At 37.6% G+C, this 7,917-nt stretch overlaps 1 long non-coding RNA gene across 2 annotated transcripts; it reads left to right on the plus strand.

Moving 5' to 3' along the window:
- Positions 1-361: 361 nt before the first annotated feature.
- On the plus strand, positions 362-7,579 carry LOC135156896 (uncharacterized). Of its 2 annotated transcripts, none has more exons than XR_010295943.1 (6): positions 362-449; positions 2,963-3,282; positions 3,987-4,047; positions 5,057-5,124; positions 6,268-6,328; positions 7,432-7,579. It is a non-coding gene; the product is annotated as an uncharacterized LOC135156896 (long non-coding RNA). The 2 variants fall into 2 exon arrangements; XR_010295942.1 differs by lacking the exon at positions 362-449 and adding an exon at positions 477-583.
- Positions 7,580-7,917: the final 338 nt, after the last annotated feature.

Here is a 7,917-nt window from a genome sequence, read left to right on the forward strand (position 1 = left end):
TCATGATTCAAAGCATATTTGGTGATAAACGATCATGATATATTATGTATTTTGAGGAATAATACATAAAAACATTTAAAGGATTATGATCTTGGGATGTCAGTCTCAGTTTTTCTCATTATAGAGCTAAAAAAAAGCCCGAACATAACATTGTGCCTTGTGGAATGAAAACCTGAATCGAGAATGGTGTCGGGGCTAGAACGCAGGCAAAATTCTTAAGACTGACATCTCTCTGTTCTCTCTATTTATGATTATCAATATCTCCTGATGCAAGCTACTACATTATTAAAAACATTTATTGTTTATTGATTCTCATTCAACTTGCAGTCAACAATGTGACAGTCATATCGGCGAAACTGACCGCGATCAGGCGAGCGTTTCATGAAAGGACTTGTCGGACGTTTGTTAAGGTCTTAAAGAGGACCTGAGCTTAACGCGTAACTCGCCGGGTAAGTTCGCGATAAAGTGTTAATTGCAATTATAATGTACGCGCGCGCACCGAATGCGGAGTTTGTGCGAGAAAATCACTTCAGTTCAGTAGTACACTGTTCCCCGACGGTACCATCAATATTCCATAAAACATGTGAGTATTAATACAGAAAGAATAATACAATTTCAGTTTATGTAATATAATTCGGCGCGTGAATTTATACAATCTATGGTCTACCGCATTCCATTCGTTATTCGTATGTAATTGCCTTGAATACTCTTGCCAGTCTTGGCTGCTCTAAGTTAGGCCCAGGTAACCCAGGGAGCTCCCGCCCGCTACGCTGGCGGGAGCCCAGGGCGCTTACCGTGTATTTGGCCATAGACACACTGCAGTATAGACACGGGACTAGGGTAATATGTGGACTGAAGTTAGCAACCAAATCATGTGAACATCCTGCAAATTAACTGCTTGCATGCCGCAGGGGAGTCTTTTTGAAGTTTTGGTCGCTAACATCAGTCCATATCAACATTGTGGTGCATGCATGGCGAATCCAAGCAGCCATAGGCATAGATGCATGACTGATCTGCATGACTATATTACCGTATGGGTAGAGCCTACTAGTATTCAACCCGGCATAATTCAAAGATTTTGACATATTCCCCAAAATATTTAGAAATAGGGAATTTATCTTAATTCCATACCTTTGTTAATTCCAGGGTAATCTGTTGACTGTTGTCGATATTTTCTTTGTCAATCTGTCGACTGTATGCGCGGAGGATCGAATTATGCGGCGATGGCCTTTTGCACTGAATGGTAGGCCTACTAGTATTCAACCTAGTGAGGATTGATAGCAAATCTCAAAAGGGTTTAGATTGCTAAATTAGATCTAGATCTATGTAAGTCTCTGGCTTTGATTAATTCCCTGTTTGGTCTCATCTCAAATGGTCTAGTCCATAGTCAGATGGGACAAGAGCAGATCGAGAGACAGGTCCATCTTTCATCACTAGGTTGAATATTAGTGCCGACGGGTTGAATACTAGTACCAAAATCCGTCGCCGTATAATTCGATCGCCCGCGCACACAGTCAACTGGTTGAAGAAAAATATAACGGAAAAAGAATAACCAGCATTTGCTCTTGGAAATAAGACGGGTCTGAAATTCAGGTAAATTCTATATATTCTATAAATTTGAGGAAACTCTCCAAACGGGTTGAATACTAGTGCCCTTATGGTATGCAAGCGAAGCCATAATATATTGAAATTTAGCCTTTCCTGATCGCGATATTTAGAAAAGCGGTGGGTATATTGACCTTGAAATGTGACTTGCTAGGACATTTGTGAACAGTTAGTCATGTTAGTGTTATGGTTGTGGTGAGGTATGCTTGTAAGTTGTATTGGTACTGGTAGTGGTATAACTCAGGTGATGTTCGTGCAGGCTCCACTCCACTTAACTACTGCTACACTACGCTCCACCTACCCGAACATCGGGACAGTGAACCAATTCGGATATACCGAGTCACAAAAGGTGGGATCAAATGGTGGTTTATTGTAAAAAATCTAGGAAAAATATGTAACGAGGGATATGAATGACTTAATATCTTACTCTACACCGTATTTCACTCCGTGTCCATCCTACGCCTACGGTTATCCTCAACATTGGTGATTTTGGGCCAGTATCTTTTTCCTCACGCGTATTATTCACGGCCGATTTAAAAAAATTGCATGCGATCGTGATCGATCAGCGACTGTGAGGAAAAAGATACTGGCCCAAAATCACCAATTTTGAGTATAACTGGAGGATGGACACGGAGTGAAATATTGTATGGGTGTAGAGTAAGATATTAAGTCATTCATATCCCTCGTTACATATTTTTCCTAGATTTTTTACAATAAACCACCATTTGATCCCACCTTTTGTGACTTGGTATATCCGAATTGGTTCACTGTCCCGATGTTCGGGTAGGTGTAGCGTAGTGTAGCGGTAGTGAATTGGAGTGGAGCCTGCATGAACATCGCCTGAGGTAGTACTGGTAGTGGTAATCGACCGGTGCGAAACTGCACTTGTGCCATGCCCATTGATTAACTGTGTTATGGTGTTTGGGTTGCAAGTTCTATCCTCAACATTGTTTAATACATGCATGCTGACTGTCAAGTTGATTCACTTCTGGTTCTATTATTTCTCGTGTCCACAAGCACAACACGACTTTTATTGCTTGATTTTTCTGTGCGCGGCGGCATGTAAATTGTAATGAACCCTTGCGTGATTTAGTTAGAGTTTGATCTATTCTCAGATAATAATTATTTGTGTATAGATCTAACTCTAACTAAGTCACGCAAGGGTTCATTACATGCTGCTGCATACAGAAAAATCAAGCAGTACAAGTCGTGTGTTGTGCTTGTGGACACCAGAAGTGGGATTGCAGCACGTGGTTCACGATGCAAGGTTAGTAATATTAACCTCACAGTATGTGTGAGTGGTTTTAAGTTAAAGATGTACGTGTATCTCTCTACCTGTTTTAATTTAAAACTGTAGGTGTGCCTCTACCTCAAGTGATGTTCGTGCAGGCTCCACTTCACTACTGCTAAGCTCCACCTACCCGAACATTTACCCAGGGAGCTCCGGCTGCGAAGCGGGCCTGAGCCAGACTTAGACATGGGACTAGGGTAGACTGGAACCTCAAAAAAGCGAAAAGTTCTGTTGCGATACCCCTCCTAATTTTTTCAAAATTCATTACAAAATGGCCGATCGAGACTGGGGCAGAAGGACAGAACTTTTCTTTTTTTTCGAGGTTCCAGTCTGTGCCTCGATGTCAGGATACTGCCACATGATAGACCTTCATCCATATAATCGTGGTAAGTGCATAATTTCTGTTTACACAATTTTCTACTAAGTTATTATGACCACAATCTACCCTTGTCCTGTGTCTATGTCTAAATGCACGGTGGACTCCTGGGTTGCGGCACGCTTCGTGGGCCGGAGCTCCCTGGGTTACCCGAACGTGAACTCGTTCTGATACTCCAATTGACAAAGATGGAATTTTATGGTGAAAAATAAAAAATTCATGCAACATCATGATCTTTAAAAACAATCAAATTTAATATTCTTACTTTACACAAAGTTTCACTTGTTTTCCATGCTTCTATCAGCCTCAAAATTGGTGATTTACAGCCGACATGGAGTTCCTCACACTTGATTAATTATTCACTGTTTTTTCAAAACATGGCATGTGCGAGGGCCATGTTGGAGGTAATTGTTAGATTGCTGTCATAACTTTCCAAGGTAATAGATATACTTTATAATACGTAGAAATCGGGGTAATCAAGTATCACTGACAAGTCTTAGGTCACATGATCAAGGTAAAATGTCATTTATTGTCAATGAATGTAGTATTGAATCATTTGAATGGTGTTTTTTGTGAATAACTATTTATAGTAGTTTTCAAAGTCAGCACTGCTGCTATATTGAATTGCGCAATGCAGGTGAGACTGCCAGATGCGCTCGCCTTTTTTAAATTTTATTTTTATGTTTTGTTGTCCACACACACATTTATTTTCAGGAACTTGCAAGATTGCAATCACAACATCCCTTTATGCGACTAGTGTAGAGACTTGAAATTGGTAAGTTCTATAATAACTTATTTTATTAATTATTTTCTTTGATATATAACATCTAAAGTAAGATCCCCCTGAAAACCTATCAAATCTTCCAATATACAAATTATCAAGTCTAATCCAAGCATGGGATATAGCAAGATTTGTTATGGAGTCATTAAAGCACAGAATTTGCATATTTTGAAAAAAGTGTTATTTTTGCTCCTGTTCATCTTCATCATCATCATTATCTAGTATAGGAAGAAGGCAGTGGCCTGTAATTCTTGGTCATTCCATCTATGGTTTTAGTCTGGTGAATTTATTACTGTACGCATGCAGTTGTGCGTATTGAGGCATTAACCTTTTGCCCCTACAGACAGAATCACTCTTGCGCCATATATATTTCAAGGGTCTGATGGACTGTACTAATTAAGCTCACAATAAGTTCGCTTGGTTTATTATAAAGAAAAGCATTGTGTGTATACATTACAAACTTGAAGCTGTCAGATCTATGCACTGTTTTGCAATGTCTGGCGACAGATGTTATTCTATGTGTTGGCTAAGAATTGACACAACAATAGTAAATCAAATTCATTACATTGATATTCAAATTAAGAAATTATGTTTGTTAATATTATTCCACATACAAAAGTATACCTGATTCTCTTGCCATGGTCTCAGGTCCAAGGTCCAATAACTCTGATAAGACTTAGGTCTTACACATGATCATGGTCTAATATCTTTTCGGGCAAATGAATGTACCTGGTAGTGTTTTTTTTTTGTGAATAATTATTTTCTAGTAGTTTCTAAGTTTAGCACTGCTGCTACATTGAATTACTCAATGGGAGTGGAGGATGTTCACACATTGTGTGCGGGAATTACCAATTGAATTCGATGACCTGGGTAATAATATATCTGTAAAGCGCTTAGACATGTCGTTGTGATGAATTAAGCACTATTTAAAAAAGTGTGTTGTTATTGTTTTATTATATTTTGTCTTATTTTATGTTTTGGTTGCTACACTCAATTTTTTCAGGTACTTCCAAGAATGCAGAATCACAACCTCACCTCACTTTATGCGACTAGTGTAGAGACTTAAAGTTGGTAAGTTCCAAATTAACTTATTTTATTCAAGTTTTTCATCTATAACATCTAAAGTAATGATGAGATGCTCCAGCCCTGAAACTCACAGGACCATTCATGCCAGGCTTCTTGAACATTATCTGTGAGCTTCATTTTCTTTATGTATTTGAGTTTAATATATTTCATAGTGTATGAATTTGAATAATTATTTAAATTCATATACTATGAAATAATTAAACTCAGATAATGCAAGTGACTCTCAATCAAAAATACTGCCGTGATCATTGACAACATGCCAATCTTTCTTTTATGAGGCTTGTTGATTTTTTCTTTCTATCTTGCCTGTACAGCAGAGAGCAATTAGAAAGGCATGGTTTAACGTCTCATGACCAAGGTCAATGAACCTTGAATCATGTTGGGGGTAGTTGTTTTTTCCACCACAACTTTGAAAGTTTATGGAACTGGTGCATGAAAATTGACATAAGAGTAAAGAAGTATCACTGAACATCCTGTGCAAGATACAGATCACATGACTAAGGTCTATGGTCAATGAACATTGGTCAATTTCTTTGTTGATTTACCATAATAACTTTGATAGTTAAAGCATGGAGCTCTTACAGAGATAGCTCTATGGATAAAGGATGTAGTTCATGAAACTTGGTCATAAGAGTAATCAGGTATTTATCACTGAACCTGCTCTGCAGGTCACATTAATAAGGTAAAAGGTCACTTAGTGTCAAATTTTGGCCATGTTGTGGGCAATTATTGAATTACCATCATAGCTCATTGCCATCATAAAGTTAATGGATATTGTTAATGCAATGTGGACATATGGGTAATCTAGTATCATTGCTCATCTTGCACAAGTCTAACATGTACATGTAGGTTCCTAGATCAAGGTCAAATGTCATTAAGGGTTAATAAATGTAGTAGTATATTAAGATAAGAACATTGTGTTTTTGTGAATAGTGAATTTATAGTTGTTTTTTTAAAGTCAGCTCTGGTGCTATATTGAATCGTGGATGCAGGGGAGACTACCAGAGTCACTCCACCTTTATTACTTGATATTTTTATTCTTAGTTTCTTTTGTCTTGTTTTTTATTTGTTATTTGTATGTTATGTGTTTTAGAACCACCGATACATTTTGTTTTTGTGTTTTTACAGGCATTTATCTGATCACCGGATCTCGGCCTCCTTTCCCTTTACCAGTTTAAGACTAGACTAGGTAATTGCAAGATAAACTTATTTCCTCTCAGTTTTTCATTGATGTTTAAAATCAAAGTAAGACCACATCCCAAAGAACCCATTAATTCTTCCAGTTTATTCATCCATTAAGTCACAAAAGTCATCATATCAAGAATCTGCTTCCAAACAACCCTTGCTGTATGTCTTAAACTTTGTTTCAACTTGAATAACATGTTACACTGAAAGATTTGATGGGGTTCTTCAGGGGGCACTTACTCTTAATGTTGGGTAATTTATGAATTTTTCATCTTCATATTTAAAGAAAGGGGTGCATGAATATTGTTCTCCACCCCAACCATGCTTGAACTGCTTGGGAATATTATACTTTACAAATAGGATCTACATGTAACTTAAACCATACAATTAGCAGTTGTGCCAAATCATCTACTGCCATCCCGTCCACCCACCACATGATCTGCCATTTTTTCTAATCCATTTTGTTCATCAACATTTCGTCTAATTGCCAATTGATCCAATAGCCTTTTTGTCAACGAAAACCTGTGTGTTTTCCAATTGGGGGCAGCAAAATTATTTCCTAATTATACCTTGCAGATAAAATAAATGATTAAAAAAAATCATGCTGATAAGTATACAAGCCTACCTTCGGGAATTGAATGATGTGGTACAGCAATACAGACCTCCTTTCTCTCTTTATCAAATTACACAAACAATAGGGGGAATGGAGTGGTTAAAATGATAAAATTGAAATAAGGGTCCTTTGATTGTTAATTTACCTTTTTTTACAAGTCCACACCCAAAAAAGTAAAAGTAAAGAGTCAGTGAGTGATGCGCTCAAAAAATTTGCGCAGTGGATGAATCTGGAAAACATTTAGTAAGGGATACAAAAATGTTATTTTTGAGGAATATTAAATTGCGATCGTGGCCTTTGAAAAAGACATTTGATGCACATGGACACAATTTATTTTTACACAGTTCTGTATAGAGCCAATGAAACTGAGTAATACCCATATCAACGAATATATAAAGGATTTTTTTTCACAAGGGGGTTCTGTTGTAGTTTATCCCAAAAAATGAAACTCTTATTCTGTTAGCTATAAAAGTTTGGTTTTGCCTATACTACAGGTATATCATACAGATTGTGAGCAGAGATAAAGAAAGAAGGACAGACTGGAAGGAGGCAGAAGTCCAAGCACTCTGCTTTTTAGCAGCATTGAACAAGAAATCCCTCTTTTAATTTGGAGTAATGGTGAGTTGCAATGCATGATTCAATTTTTACTAGGCCCAGATAAGATCAGGATACGCTTTTAAAAGCTAGGTTACGATTTTAAAAGCTAGGATACGATTTTAAAAGCTAGGTTACACTTGAAAGCAAGGTTCCTTTTTTATGTAGCTTACTGTTTAAGCAGGTTAAGCTATAAGGACAGGTTACACCATGAGCTTGAAAGCCAATTAAAGCCAGGTTAGACTACAAGGACAGGTTTCTTCAGGGGATGTTTCACAAAGATTTAAGTATTAGTCGTACATCACGTACGCAGTAGTGCGCGTCCTCTCGGCATGATCAAACCAGTTCAGTGATGTCTTTTTTACTGCTAGCTCTCCCAGATAAGA

Source organism: Lytechinus pictus, chromosome 15 (genome assembly GCF_037042905.1).
Source record: "Lytechinus pictus isolate F3 Inbred chromosome 15, Lp3.0, whole genome shotgun sequence".
NCBI classification, from domain to species: Eukaryota; Metazoa; Echinodermata; class Echinoidea; order Temnopleuroida; family Toxopneustidae; genus Lytechinus; species Lytechinus pictus.